This window comes from Marmota flaviventris, chromosome 11 (assembly GCF_047511675.1).
Source record: "Marmota flaviventris isolate mMarFla1 chromosome 11, mMarFla1.hap1, whole genome shotgun sequence".
Classification (NCBI taxonomy): Eukaryota; Metazoa; Chordata; class Mammalia; order Rodentia; family Sciuridae; genus Marmota; species Marmota flaviventris.
This window is the reverse complement of record NC_092508.1, coordinates 43,599,491-43,615,008: the sequence shown is the minus strand read 5'-3', so window position 1 is coordinate 43,615,008 and position 15,518 is coordinate 43,599,491. Positions and strand designations below refer to the sequence as shown.

General features: G+C 38.6%; 1 pseudogene; it reads right to left on the bottom strand.

The window, feature by feature from the left end:
* Positions 1-1,113: 1,113 nt before the first annotated feature.
* On the bottom strand, positions 1,114-3,132 carry LOC114083732 (la-related protein 1B-like; annotated as a pseudogene).
* Positions 3,133-15,518: the final 12,386 nt, after the last annotated feature.

The window sequence follows — 15,518 nt, the reverse complement described above, 5'->3', positions numbered from 1 at the left end:
TTAAAGACAGGATCTCACTGAGTTGCTTAGTACCTCACTGTTGCTGAGGCTGGCTTTGAACCCACAATCCTCCTGTCTCAGCCTTCCAAGCTGCTGGAATTACAGTGTGCACCACCACACCCATCTGCAAAAATTATTTTTACTAAATGTTCAGCTGGACAAAATATTGCATGTATAATGGATATATAAGAAATGCATTCATGAAAGTATTTTCTAGAACTGGGTTGCCATTTTTTTGTTAACTTTATTGTTGTAATTTTATTAATAATGCATAAATGGTTAATGGACAGGCAACACCAACTGGACTGACCTAAATTAAATATCCTGTGGAAAAATATTTTCTACATTTTCCAATTTACCAATGATTGTACATAAGCTGGTTGAAAATATCACCTTGGATCCAAGTTTACACAATAAATAAATCTAACTTTTATTATATCTTTAAAAAAACAATCAAACAAACAATGTCACATTTTCTCAACTTTTAAAACACTTGCCCAAGTTACTTGCTGGGATTAGAAGCACAGGGCTGACAAAGAAATATGAAATAAAAATTTCTGTGAAACTGTCATCATTAATGCTTTTCTGAAGGGCAGGACTTATACTGATGTAGCAAAAATGCATTTTGAAGAGTAATGGAAAAAATACCCTTTCAATTTCTTACCCCCTAAAGGTCCACCTTAAGGAATCTTACAGTCCCTGTAAAACATGGTAACATGTGAGTTATATAATGTTCACCACGACAAAGGGCAGATCAACAGCCAAGGACCCGACAAGCTGGGAAATGCTACCTGTCCTCTCTTTCTGTGCTTTACTGACCTGGAGTACATATGCCTGGAAACAACAGACAGCACCTTGCAGTATTTCCACAATGATAATAATTAGCTTCCCCTGCAAATCAAACTAGCCATGCAGCCTAATTCCACTCACACAGAAAAGGACAGGCAGCTCCTCGAATGCTACCAGCAGACCTCATTTCTGTCTCCCGTCATGGGTCAGAGGGAACACTCACACACAGAGGACAGTCTGGTGGCTTCCATCTGTGCAGCATGGTTTGTTCTAGTATTTGCATTGCATCTCAGTGAGTCACCTGCACATTCCCAACAGATGACCTCAGTAGATCATCACTGAGGGTATGTAAACAAAGGGGTTGGCCGGGCCCAGCTCTAGACAATCCATCATCTGAGAGAAGTCTGTTTATGGCACACTACTAGAAGTAGGGTCTGGAATTGGCCATTTTTCTGTTTCTATCTTTTTCTTCATTTTCTCATCCACAACTTCTACTTCTTTGCTGTCCTGCAGGGTCTCTAAAATGAGGTTAAGGTTGTGGTGAGAGCCTGAACCCGGTGAAATCCAGCAATCAGGGAAATAGGCAGGAAACCTTGCCCATTCATCTTCCTCTGAAGAAAGAAATCACCTTCCAAGTTTTCTACACTAAAGTAATATTCAATTTGATGCTTAATATACTCTTTAAGCAATGCTTCTTCCACAGGATACACCTGTACAGCCATATTGTTGTCCTAGTAATACATCATACTGGTGTTAACTTCTGCTTGAAAAAGCTGATCTGTCCTTTCACCATGTTCTCGGTAACCATATGAATAATAAAGTTCACTCGAGAGTTTCCTCTGCCTTGTCCTCTGCCTCAGCCTCTGAAGGTACCTTGGATATTACCCTCGTCACTCCTCATATTGGACACTTCATCCCGATCATCTCTCTCTCTCTCTCTCTTTTTTTTTTTTTTCTTTTTCTGTCTCGCCTCCAACTTTTGAAAAAACAGCCTCTACCTCAGAGCAAAGCCTGTCCAAGGAAGGGACATGACCTTTTGAAAAACCAGCCTCTACCTCAGAGCAAAGCCTGTCCAAGGAAGGGACATGACCTTAGTCCTTGGAAAAAACCCACAGAGCACTCCTAAGCACATTCCCACCCTGCTAAGTTGTTTATCTACAAATAACAGGAGAGATCTGCTGCGCCAAGTGTCCCTGACTCAGTCAGGCTAGGTGGGGATCCATAGCAGCCCCCTAGCAGCCACCAATCAGCATGAGACAGGGAAATACCTGGGATGCCAGATGACCCTCCCAGTAGTTTATGGTAGTTGATCACAAGTTGGGAAACCATGTACTTCAGCACGTACACCCCTCTTGGCTCAAACCAATCAGTTCAAATGAATACCCCTTTTGTACTGACCAATCACCCCTACCCAACTTGTTCCCGCCAGTGAATGTGCTAATCATGTTTTAGAGTTGTTATTTGATTTTCCCGCGGTGTGTGATGATTTGCTAAAAGAGGCTATGTTGTATGTGAAGTCCCTGCCCTCTCCAAAAAATGTATAAAACTGCTACAAACCCTGGGCTCTGGGCCTCTCAGCGTCACCAGTTGCTGTGTGTGTGCACGTGGAGGACCGAGCTAGCTCGCAATAAACACCTCTTTGCTGCTTACATCGATCTTGGGTCTCTGGTGGTCTTTGGGGGTCCCGAATTCGAGCATACCACTTTGTCCTTGGAAAGACCCACAGAGCACTCCTAGGCACATTCCCACCCTGCTAAGTTGTTTATCTACAAATAACAGGAGAGATCTGCTGCCAGGTGTCCCTGACTCAGTCAGGCTAGGTGGGGATCCATAGCAACCCCCTAGCAGCCACCAATCAGCATGAGACAGGGAAATACCTGGGATGCCAGATTACCCTCCCAGTAGTTTATGGTGGTTGATAATGTGTTGGAAAACCATGTAGTTCAGCATGAACACCCCTCTTGGCTTAAACCAATCAGTTCAAGTGAATCCCCCTCTTGTACTAACCAATCACCCCTACCCAGGTCCTTCCTGACTCTCTGGGCTTACATCATCAAAGTGCAGTGGTACACACTTGTGTTTATTAGTTATCTTTGTTGATGGCTTGACGGGGCCTCATCCTCAAGGACATTTTCAACAGGATGTCAAATTTTGTTTCCCGGTTTTCTTTGCTCTCACTGTTACCTCCCTTTTCAACCTTCTCTTCTTTATCTTTCTAATTTGTGGCTACTTATTTCCTTGGCTGATGACACTCTGAGACTGCAAAAAGGTTTTTCCAGGGCTCACTAACTCTCCTGGTGTTGGCCAGTTTGCCATGTCGCTGAAATCACTGGCCTTATTGGATTTCCTTGTCTTGAGTTTTCCTGCTTTTATAATTTTTGGGGAACTGAGCTTGGCTGCTGCCTCGCTGGGCCAAACATGGCAGCCGACTCCTGGGTTGTCATTTCATTTCAAGGAATGCATTATATTCCAAATCATCAATGTTCAAAAATAACTATCCTATAACTAGGACACTAGGACAATGCAAAGTAAGGTGTGGTGGACTGCACCGCTACCTGACAAACTTTAACTTATTGCTATTTGTGCCCATTAGTTGACAGGTCGTGACCTGTGTTTTCATTATGACTTTCCTTCCTCATAAAGGAAAAAGACTAAACAGGTGTCCTCTGAAACTGACAACATTGATGAAAAATAAGCAAGAGGGTCATATATTTATGGATTGGCTATCAATAATAGAATTATCATTAAAAAATGATTAGAAAATAAATGGGAATTTGGAAAAACTTATGAGACAGTGGCAAAGTTCAACAATGAAAAAATAAAATAGATTACAGCCAATGTGACTAAATCATAAGCAGAGTTGCCTAGGGCAGTTTCAATGGTGGTGTAGACAAACACTTAGTTAGTTTCCAAATACTCCACTTCTATTAAAGAGATAAAATGGAATTGGCATTTGTTCACTTGACTATCTGGTATGCTAATAAATGCAATGGATTATTCAAAATTTGTGAACAAAGTGAGCAAAGATCTCATAAGTTTGTTGAATTTCAAAAGAGACATCTACTTAGCATAAAACTACTGAAGCTACTTCTGTCCAAGATGATATCGGATTTGATAAGAGAGGCCATATTATCCTCAAATGGCAAGAGCAATGGTGATGTCAAAACAAGTCATGTTGGGTAAAACCTACAACATATTGTCAAAAATGTAGTGTAACCCTTTGTTTGAAGTATTTTCTCCTTTCCATGAAAAGTAATTGTTGAGCAGGTCATTAAAGTCATTCTTTGTATATTGTGTAGTACGTGAAAGAATGTTCTATTTAAGGATGTGCTAATTTCCTATTTAAAGGATGGTTTATTCACAATAGCTAAATTATGGAATCAGCTGGAATGCCTATCAATAGATAAATGGATTAAGAAATTTCAACATATATAGGCAATAGAGTTTTATTCAGCTATAAATAAGAATAAAATTATGGCTTTTGACAATAAATGGATGGAACTGTAGAGCATCATGCTAATGGAATAATTCAGACTCAGAAAAACAAGGGTCTCATGTTTTCTCATATGCAGAAGCTAGAGCAAAATAAGGGAAAAAAAGGTGAGGGGGCAGCTGAATATAAAAAAATATATACAGGGAAATTCAGTAGAGAAGAAGATGGAGAGGGAGAGAGGAAGGATGGGAATAGAGAGGATATATGGAAAGAATTTAACAAAACCATGTTATACACCTATATAAATGTACCATAGGGAATTTCACCTTCATGTATACGTAGAAAGTACCAATCAAAAATAAATAAATGAGCAAAAGGAAGATTAGTAGAACAGAGGAAGGAGAATAGGGAGAAGGAGGAGAGGAGGGAAAGCGGCTGAGGGGGAATGGGGATTAAAATCAAATTCCATGCATGCATGATTTTGTCAAAATCAAAAAACCCAACTACTATGTTAAACTATAATACTTGAATAAAAAATTAAAGGATGGCATATATATGCCATATTGTCCCAGTCAGGCAGGTTGACTTGAGATTTGGGTATCCAGAAGAAGATACATGGAGCCATACATTTATTCGATGGGTGAGCAGTCTGTGCAGCAGAAAGTCCTGTTCAACTTATATAGAATTATAATAAAGCTGGCAGCATGCCAAGTATGATATCATGTGGTTATATAAGAATGCACATGCACTGTTGTTCCTGACTTAAGTCATCTTAGTCATCGCTTCCGGGACATCCCGGTGAGGAAGCCTGATTGACTCCATTTTCTTTACACCCAGTGTCCTATTTATAGGGCAATCTGTATTTGTGTTCTTAATGATAATAAAGGCTAAATAAGCTCTAGGTTATTATTTCCAATCTATCCTGGATATTACCCTCGTCACTCAATTTCATTGAAATATTGAATTGAAAACTTGGGACATAATGGGTTAAATCTCTTTCTCTGGCCCTTAAGACTTCTCAAGTGCTGCTCCATCTTCTGGCTCACTCTACCCTGACTTCCCTTCCCTCATTTACTTGTTTCCTGCCCAGTCTTCAGTGGGTCCTCATCTTAGAGGGCTTCTTTGTCTTTATTCTCACATGACTCTAGTCTGGATAAGAGCTTTTCTATTTGTTTTATTTCTTCCTGTAATACCCATTCTCACCCCTGTAATAGGGTGTCAAATGAAATCATGTTTGTTTGTTTTTTTCCACATCATTTAAAATGTGTTAGTAGTAAAACATTAATTCAAGTTTGGAACAGTTTTTTTTTGTTTGTTTGTTTGTTTGTTTGTTTTTACTTTGGGAAAATCACCAGAATCCTTTTGTAAGCTTAACTATTGCTCTTTGGAAAAATATTTAAGTCACCATTAATCTAAAAGCTAGAGCTTTAGACAGAGATGTTAAATGAGACATTGACCAACATAAATTCTACATATTTAGTAGGAGAAATAATGTCCTTGCAGAGACAACTATTTTTTAAATTCAAAGTATGGATTAATATTGCCCGTGAAATTTGTCCCCTCTCACGAAGATATGTATATCTTTTTTTTTTTTTTTGGTACTGGGGATTAAACTTAAGGGCACTTGGCCACTAAGCCATATCCTCAGCCCTATTTTGTATTTTATTTAGAGACAGGGTCTCAATGAGTTGCTTAGTGCCTTGCCTTTGCTGAGGCTGGCTTTGAACTCTTGATCCTCCTTCCTCAGCCTCCAGAGCTGCTGAGATCTTTTATGCAGATTTTTTTTTTTTTTTTTCTCAGCCTGATTCAGAACAGTTTCATCAGGAGACAGATCTGGCTTTCTTATAACATTGTGCTAGAATGATGACCTGGAATGGTCTGGGAATAGCTTTATCCTGGTAGAACTGTTGGCAACCCAAACCTTTTTTTTAAATTGAGTAACCTAGATTTTGAAGTGTGTCCTTTAAACTATAACCATGGCCTGGTCTGTACCCTGAGACTTAACAGTACCTGCTGGGGAGGGGTGGAGAAGGTATTAGATGTTTCCACTGTCAGTCATCCTGCTGCAGGAGACCAGTCAGGCCTGTGAATGAACAGAGGAAGAACTTCCTTTCTTCTAGCTATAGCCAAGGGAGAGGAAAGTGTAAGCACTCCACAATGTAAAGAGCCTGTGCAAACCTGACACATGCAGCAGTCTCCAACATAATGGCGAGTGCTTGACATTTACTGAATAAATACCTACTTATATTTAATATCAATGAGAGATTCTAAGAATAACAAGCCACTTATGGGTACTGGTCAATTGACTGGGCATCCAGATCTAGATGGGTTAGCTCTGGACTGAAGTCTGTTTCTTGATGTCTTGTAAATGCCTTTTTCATGTTGCCACTGCTCTTTTCTGCTTTCTGCTGGATGCGTGCATAACCTTCTCCCCTAATTCTCTACAGCATAGCCAACTCCCAGCTGTAATACTAAACACCTAACTGAAGGTTTAGGGCTAATTCAGGCACAATGCAGAAAGTAGCTTGGAAGTGTTCCTGGGGGACTTACAGAAATCATTTGTGAAGCAAATTTAGCAAAAGAACAGATTTCTCACAGTACTTCCCAGAGGGCTGATGCTATTGTTTTGGGAGTGTTGATGCAAAGGCATGTGTCAGTTAGAGACTAGAACTTGGATTCTCTCCTTCAAATTCACTTTGTCTTTTTTGTTTGTTTGTTTTTAACCAAATTATGAATGTCTCGAGAATAGGACTGCTCTTCTTTATCTTTGCCCTGTCACTGATTTTAGTACAGTGTGTAAAGCATGGGTGCTCAACTAAATGTTTGCTGATATATATTACAATATTATTCACAAGTTGATGAGGTGACTGAAATCAGTAAATAGCCTTATTTTAAAATGGTTATGAGAAAGCTACAAGAATAGATTTTAAAAGATTTTTTGATTCCCCTTTATTATAAGGTGGTTTCTGTGACTTTAAAATTGGAGAATATGTTTCTTTCCTTTTCTTTGTTTGTACTAGGGATTTATCCCAAGGGCAATTTAGCACTGAGCCACATTCCCAGCCCCCGCTCTGCTCCTTTTGTTTTAAATTTTGAGACTGGTTTTCACTGTTACTCAGGCCCTGGCTAAGTTGCTGAGGCTGGCTTTGAACTTGCAATTTTCCTGTCTAGGCCTCCCCAGCCACTGGGATTACTGACAGGCACCAGTGTGCCTGGCTGGGAAATATGTTTCAACACAGATTCCTGCAAAAGAGCAGCACAACCATCTGTTGTGCTCGAATTTGGGACCCCCAAAAGACCACCAGAGATCAAGATCGATGTAAGCAGCAAAGAGGTGTTTATTGCTCGGTCCTCCGCGCACACACAGCAACTGGTGACGCTGAGAGGCCTGAGCCCAGGGTTTGCAGCAGTTTTATACATTCTTTGGGGGAAGGCAGGGACCCCCACATACATCATCCGCGGGAAAATCATAAAACAACTCTAAAACATGATTAGTGTATCAAGTGGCGGGAAAGAATCTGGAAAGGATTATTGGTTAGTTCAAGGGATTGACACACTTAAAAATGATTGGTTTAAACCGTGAGGATGTCGCAAGGGGGTTACTTGCCAAGCTGCAGGACTTCTAGTTTAGATATTGGTTACCACACCTAGGTGGGGGCCATCTGGAATTTCAGATATTTTGATATCTTGGCCTATCTTAGGCGATCACCATCTGCAGCTTTTCTGAGAACTGTTTCCACAGAGCTTTTCTGTGGTATTTTCCTGACTTTAGGACTGCAGTAGGTCAGGGGTTAAGTTTCAGAGTAAAATGAGGTCCCAAGTAGAATGAGGTTGCTTAGGTCTTTCACATAACATATTTCCTGAGAATCTGGAAATCAGAAGGACCTGGAAGCCAGGTAGCTCCATGACATAAACATGAGAAAACTGAAACCCAGAGTGGCAAGATAACTTACCCAGGGTCACATACCACATCAGTGGTAGAGCTAGGTCTGTATGGCACTTGCTTCTGATTCTTGCTCTTCTTAGAATGATCCTTTACTAAGTTATCCCACTCACAGGCCCATGCATAAATGCAATTAAAATACTTATTTGTATCTTACATTTAAAAAATACTCTGAAGTAGCTGAGCTTGGTGGCACACCTGTTATCCTACCTGCTTGGGAGGCTGGGAACAAGAGTATGGCAAGTTTGTGGTCAGCCTGAGCAGCATAGTAAGACCCTGTCTTAAGATAAGGTAGCTAAATAAATAAATAAGGTTGGAGATGTAACTCAGTGGTAGAGCACCCCTGGGTTCAATCCCTAGTGTTACCCTGTTTACTGTCTTGCGTTCCCGAATGCTGAAGTATAACACCAGAGAAGCAAGCAGAGGCAAGTGTAGAGTGGAAAGTGGAAGGCTTTATTAAAGGATGGCAGAAAAGACTTCCTCCTGGAGGAAGAAGGGAACTGGAAAGGTGGAATCCATGAAAGGGGGAGGTCTTCCCTTTTTTAATATTTAAGGTCTTCTTTTAGTCCTCCCACATTCCTGTCCTTTGTTTCCCTCTATCCTGCAGTGATAGAATGCAGGTGGGAAGGCCAAAAGCGGGGAAATAGGTGGACTGATGGGGCACGGAGGAGTAATCTGGGCAGGAAGGGCCTGGGGTGGTTTGATTTGCACCTCCTTGTGTGTTGGGAGCTACTTTATCAACAGTTTCTTAGGTGGGTTCTGGGCCTTGGGGGCATTAACATTTCAATTTCCCCAGGTGCTGTTCTGGTTTCCTGGACTCCATTCTTGATAATGGATTTACCTAACTACCTATCTTTAAATCTGGCTTCATTAGCATGGAGGAGGAAGAGGAGGACAAAGTGGAGAAGGAGGAGGAAGAGGAGGATAAAGTGGAGAAGGAGGAGGAGGAGGAGGGAGGAGGGAGGAGAAGGAGAAAGAAAGAGAAAAAATTGTTCTCTGAAGCAGTATTTATTGTTGCAGATCCTTAAAAGTTCTAGAATTGTGTTTTCAAATGTGGCAGAAAGAAGAACTGTCAGGACCTTAGCCAGGCCAGCGGTGCTTAGGCATTGGTTTTTTTTTGTTTGTTTGTTTATTTGTGTTTTAATCCCAAAATGACTCTAATTGCAGTCACAATTAAGAGTCACTAGCTTTAATTTTTTAAATTAACTATGTTTTTAAGAAAAATTTATTTTTATTTTATTCAGTGTTCTTATCCATTTTCCAACTCTTGGGTCTACATCCCATTCTATGATTACCTAGAAGTCACAAAGAATATGCAGTCCCTCACTTGGGTTTCACTAAGGACCAACCAGTAGTGGAAACTTCCTGAATTAGTGAGGCTCAGCACCAAAAGCATTTAATTTGCATTAAACACAAAAGGTGTCACCACCTGCAGGGGGACAAAGCAGTATGGCATTATATTAGAGACTAGGTTTCCATAGAATCTCACCACTGGCAAGAAGTTGATAGTTTGTGCCTCAGCTACCAGAAAAATTTTTACCTATAGATGCATGTTCTCTATCTTCAAAATCTCCAAGAAGTCTTTCATCTTTCTCATCTTTCGTTATTTTTAGCCACATTATACAGAGTGTTCTTTCATCTAGCCAATTTAAACTGCCATCTTTGGTGCAAATGGAGAACAATGAATGGATTGCCGGCTTGCTTATCTTTTGTTAGGTTATGAAGAGTCACAAATTCACAGTACGGTCTGGTCTTCTTTTCTTCAGGCTAATAATAAATACTTTAACCTGTCATTATGACTTACATTTTACGACCGTTTACATTTTTCTTTTCCTCTTATCTGAATGCAATTAGACAGTGGTGTAACAGAAGAGTTATTCACCTTTGCTTTAACATGTTATCTAAAAATGAAAGATGCAATTCTCATGATTCAAGCCTTTATTTGTAAGTATTATTACATTCACATGCAAGCACTTTCCAGTCCCCCCCCCCTTATTTTATAATTCTAAGATGTAAAATATAATCACTAGGTTATAAATTAAAATTACCTTGCCTTATGTCTGAAAGCAGAATGCAAACATAAAGCTTTTTTGCTTTGGTAATTTCTATATTTTTTTGCGTAGCCTGTGTATAATTCACATATACAGATTGCACCCACATTACCACAAATACAAGCTTTTCTCAGAGCAAATCATCTCTGAAGAACCAACCCAGAATTAGTCATTAACTCTTCAGGCAGCCTTTACATTTTCTTTATGTAGTGTTTTCTATACTCGTCGTAATATTGTGCCATTTTTATCAGCTAGTTAAAATTTCATTGTATAAACAGTAACTGAATATATTCATGTCAAAGATAATCATTCCTTTAAAAGGTTTCTTTGTCAGGTATTCATTAAAGTAGGTTTCACATCAGAATGATAGTCACTAATATAGGGCAAACATCTTACCCATTTGGCAGGTTTTAAAAATTTATTAATTTTATTAGCACTATATCAAAGCCTCAGCTTCCATTATGACTCTTTAAGAGCACTAAGATCTGTTTTATGAACACACACGATTGTTGAGCCTCCAAAGTGGAATAACCTAGATGTCATAAAAAGATGAGACCACAGAAGAGATGTTGTTCCCAGATGCATCTGAAATTAATTTTGGGGAATATCTATGCCCATCAATGTTACGCTTTGTAAACAGTCCTTCCATTTTCTTAATATTGATTTTCAGAAGTTCATTTTGTGAAACATTCTTCAAATAACGGCTTCTCCCAGCTGATGTTTACAGTTCTTCTCTGCATGAAGCACTGGCATTTTGCTTCAAGACAGGAGGTAACAGGAATGAATACGGTGCCAGCTACATTTCCTTCAGATCAGATATGTGAATGTTGTGAGCATTGTAATGGGTAGTGTGGGTGACAGAATTTCACAAAAGCGCCTACACAAAGAGCTGCCCTTCAGAAGGCAAAGCAGACACCATTTTGTCTCATTTCAAAGCAATTTATAACCTTCTCCAGTTTTTCAGGGGATGCTTTTAGACACAAACTTTTTCACCTAAACCTGATGGGAAATGATGAATTTTTTAGGGGTGCAATTTTATTTCTAGGAAGTGGGAGGGGAAATAGAAAAGGGCAAGAATTGAGGTCACAGCTGTAAATATCTCAAGTTCTCTGAAGGAATAATGGGAGAATAACTAACCCTCATGTATAGTTGTATAGACACTGAGAGTCATGAAATCAATGCCAATATAAAAATAAATTCCCAGCCTTAAATTACTTCATAAGAGAGATCCATATTTGCTCTGGGAGCTTGGTGGCAGGGGCTCAGGGTAGGGGTACCTCATGAATCTTTCTGTGTGAGAAATTAGCCCAGCACTACTGCCTCAGAAATCCCACCCTGAGCTCAATTCTTGAGACTCTGATTAGCCTGTGAATATGTGCATTGTGATTATGTGTGTAGCTCTGTGGTTATTTGTCTGAATATAAGTGATCTTAGGCTTTGTTTGTTTTTGTTTTATTTTATTTTACTTTTTTGGCAAACCAAAGCATACATAAAGTTGAGATTGGCTTTCAGAATTGTAACTTGACATTTTCTAACTTGACATTTTTATCACTAGACACTGCCTACATTTTTGAGTATATCTTAGAATTCCCTTCAGCCTCTGCAGCGTGTTATTTTCTATACCCTAAATACTTTTACTATCATCCTGTGAGGGGAGATTTCTGTTCCACTCCATTACATAAAAGTTACCATTTTAATTATTTTAAAGAATACAATTTAATGATACTTACAATGTTGTACAACCATCACCCCAACCTACTTCCAGAACATTTTATTACCCCAAAAGAAAATCCCATCCTCATTAAGTGGTCACCCCACAATACCCCTTTCCACCCCCTAATATCCATAACTTGGGTTTCTCTACCTCTGTGGATTTGTTTGTTATTGGTATTTCACATAAATGGGCCATATAATTTGTGTTCTTCAGTGTGTGGTTTCTTTGGCTTAGTGTAATGTTTTTTGAGGATCATCCATGGTTGTGTCAGTATTTATTCTGAAGCCATAAGAAGTCATTCCTATCAGAATGGAGTTTATGCTGGTCAAGAAGCTAGATATACTGCTTGAAAAAGCTTAAATTATATAATAAAGTGGAGAAATTAATTTGCCATATGACTAATATTTTGTTTTTATGTCCTTGAAAAATGCAGGTTTTTGTTACATTTAACAAAAACAAAACAAACAAACAAAAAACAACCAAGAAACAAAATTAGAAAGAACCCAAAACCACACGACAAGCACCACAACATATTGTTACCTATGCTATAGTATGTATATTGCTTTATTCCTGCAAAGTGGACTTTAACAAGGTCTTTTGGGGGAATCAGGGGCAGGGGTAAGGACGTGTGATAAAAGGATGTCATGATGAAAGGATGACTATAAGGCAACATTTTTTTAATTAGACTTTTGAAGTCGCTCTTTGTAATATCTCTTCCTTTTAATTGCCCACTCTCTAACTCTCCACTAAGGGTGAAATACATATATAACAAACTTAATTCATCCTAAAATATTTGTGATATAATGAACTTAGAAATTAATAAAGACATTCTTGCTTAATTCTATAAAACGAATTGACTTCTGGTCAAGAAATGGAGAAGACTGTTCAGGGAAGGATTCTTCCTTGTCCCCTTAAATTTTACCAGATGAACCAATGAGTTCTTGAGCTCCTATGTACCTAAGATTCACTGTGATCCTTGTATAACTATAGTCCCTTAGACCCTAGTCAATCTGGGTGGGAATCGGAAATCTGTACCTTTAATAAGTGTCCTAGGTCAGAGGTTCTCAAACTTTAGTGTGCATCAGAGTCACCTTGAGGGCTTTTTTTGAAATGCTGGGTCCCATCCTCAGTGTTTCTGATTCAGTAGGCCTGGGAGTGGGGGTCAGAATTTGCCTAACAATATCCCTGATGATGTTGATGATGCTGGTTCTGGACCAGACTTTGAGAACAAATGTCTTAAGTGATTCTAAAATAATTGTGCCTGGGACCCATTTGGAGATGTTTTGATAAACTCAATCAAACTTCTGCAAATCGGGCTAAATCTGTGTGGCAGCTTGAGAAAACAAAGCATGGATTTTGCAGTGGTAGAATAAAATAAAGCTCCATCTGCAGCAGTTTTTAAAATGTTTTTTATTAGTGCATTTTAGTTGTACATAATAGTGGGGGTTCATTTTGACATATTCATAAATGCACATAATTTGCTGCATTTCCTTCTCAAGTACTTCCCCTTTCTCTCATTCCCTTCCTCTATTCTACTGGTCTCCATTCTATTTATTTATCTATTTACATTTGTGTATCATAGACACATGTAAAAGTGGAATTAACTGTGATATACATGCACACGGCATAATTTGGCCAATTCCATTCTGCAATTCCTGCCTGTTCTCTCCCCTTCTCCCTCCTCCTGGAGCCCCTTCCTTTATTTTATTGTTCTCCCTTCTATTTTCATGAGATCCCACTTTTTAAAAAATTCCTATTCTCCCTAGCTTCTGCATATGAGAGAAAATATTTGACCCTTGACTTTGAGTCTGGCTTATTTCACTTAGCAGGATGTTCTCCAGTTCCATCAGCAAATTGCACAATTTCATTCTTCTTTACAGCTGAGTAAAACTCCGTTGTGCCTATATATCCCATTTTCTTTATCCATTTCTCTGTTGACAGGTACCGAGTCCAGTTCCATGACTTGACTAGTATGAATTGTGCTACTATTAACATTGGTATGCGTGTGTAACTATAGTATGCTGGACCAATACCAAGGAGTGGGATAGCTGGGTCATATGTTGTTTCCATTCCTAGTCTTTTGAGCAATCTCTGTACTGCTTTCCAAAGTAGTTGCAATAATTTGCAGTCCCACCAACAATGCACAAGTATATTTTTTCTCCACATCCTTGCCAGCAATTACATATATTGGTATTCTTGATGATTTCCATTCTAACTGGAGTGAAATGAACCAATATAATTTAGATTTTCATCTCCATGATTTCTCAGGATGTTGAACATTTTTTTTTTTTTTTTTGGCCATTTGTATTTATTCTCTTGAGAAATGTCTGTTTAGATAATTTGTCCATTTATTAATTAGGTTATTTGAAAAATGGTATTTCAGATTTTAGTGTTAGTTATTATCATACATTATTATTATATTGATTAAAGTAAAATCTAATGTCTAGATTGTAGAAAATAAATATTCACCAATCATATCTGAACTATTTTAAAACTGAAATTAATTTTTAATTGATTCCTAAAACCACAAAAATTATACACATTTATAGAGTTAAAATAATATTTTGTAATGTCCAGTTGTACAGATCAAAGTTCACAGATTATTATTGTATGTTTAATTTAAAATAATGTTAAAATGCCAACTGAAGCACTAAGAAAATCAGTGTTTTGTTGCTTGGAGTTTCAACTAGAAAATTGATTCAGGGGTACAGCCTGCTGGATGTTTCTGATATTGCAAAAGAAAAAAAATGCCAAGGAAATTTTATCATGTAGTGTTTTTTATTATAAAAAATTCTTAGTTTTTTACAAGTATGGCATAGAAACATTGTAAAACTTGATGAGTTTCAGACTTTCCTTTGCCTGTTTCTTGATCTTCTTTGCTTTGTGACCTTGGGCTATTGCTCAAGATTCAGGTTCCTTCTCTGTATTCTGGGGCAACATAATAATTTCCACCTAGCAGGACTGTTGTGAGAATAAAAACATTTAAATCCCCAGTACAATGCTAAGCCCATGGTAAGAACCCCCGGTCTTTACACACACACACATATGCAGTGACTCCATGTTAATGTTTCTCCGCATTTTGATTTCTGACAGTTCTATGCTTCAGTGAATTAGGAAGAAGCAGGTACTGAAATAGTCAATTAAGTTTTGCAGGTTTTGAAACGTGATGATGAAGTGGAGTATCCCAGCTGAATAATTTCCTCTAAGTGAAGCTTTTAAATAAAATTCGTGCTCAGTTCTTCTAGGCAACTCATTCCTTAATATACTGAGACAGGACACTAGTCAAACCAGTCCTTACCCAAGATAAACAATGGGAAGTTGGTGTCACAAGAATGTTAAAGTCCAAATTGAGATGTCTCTGGGCCCCAGCTGTGTTCAGGAACTCATATCTTGGGAACCCAAATCACCCTTGTGATTCATGGTGTGCACAGTGGTCTCACCTGTGCTTGGGTATGGTTTCACTGTTGTTTTCTGCTAAGGCATCCCAATTAAGAATCAGTGGTCTGGAGAGTGGCCCATGAATCTGCCTTAAAACAAGTACTCCAGGAATTCCAATTAAAAACACATGAGGGTTACATAATGTAGAAA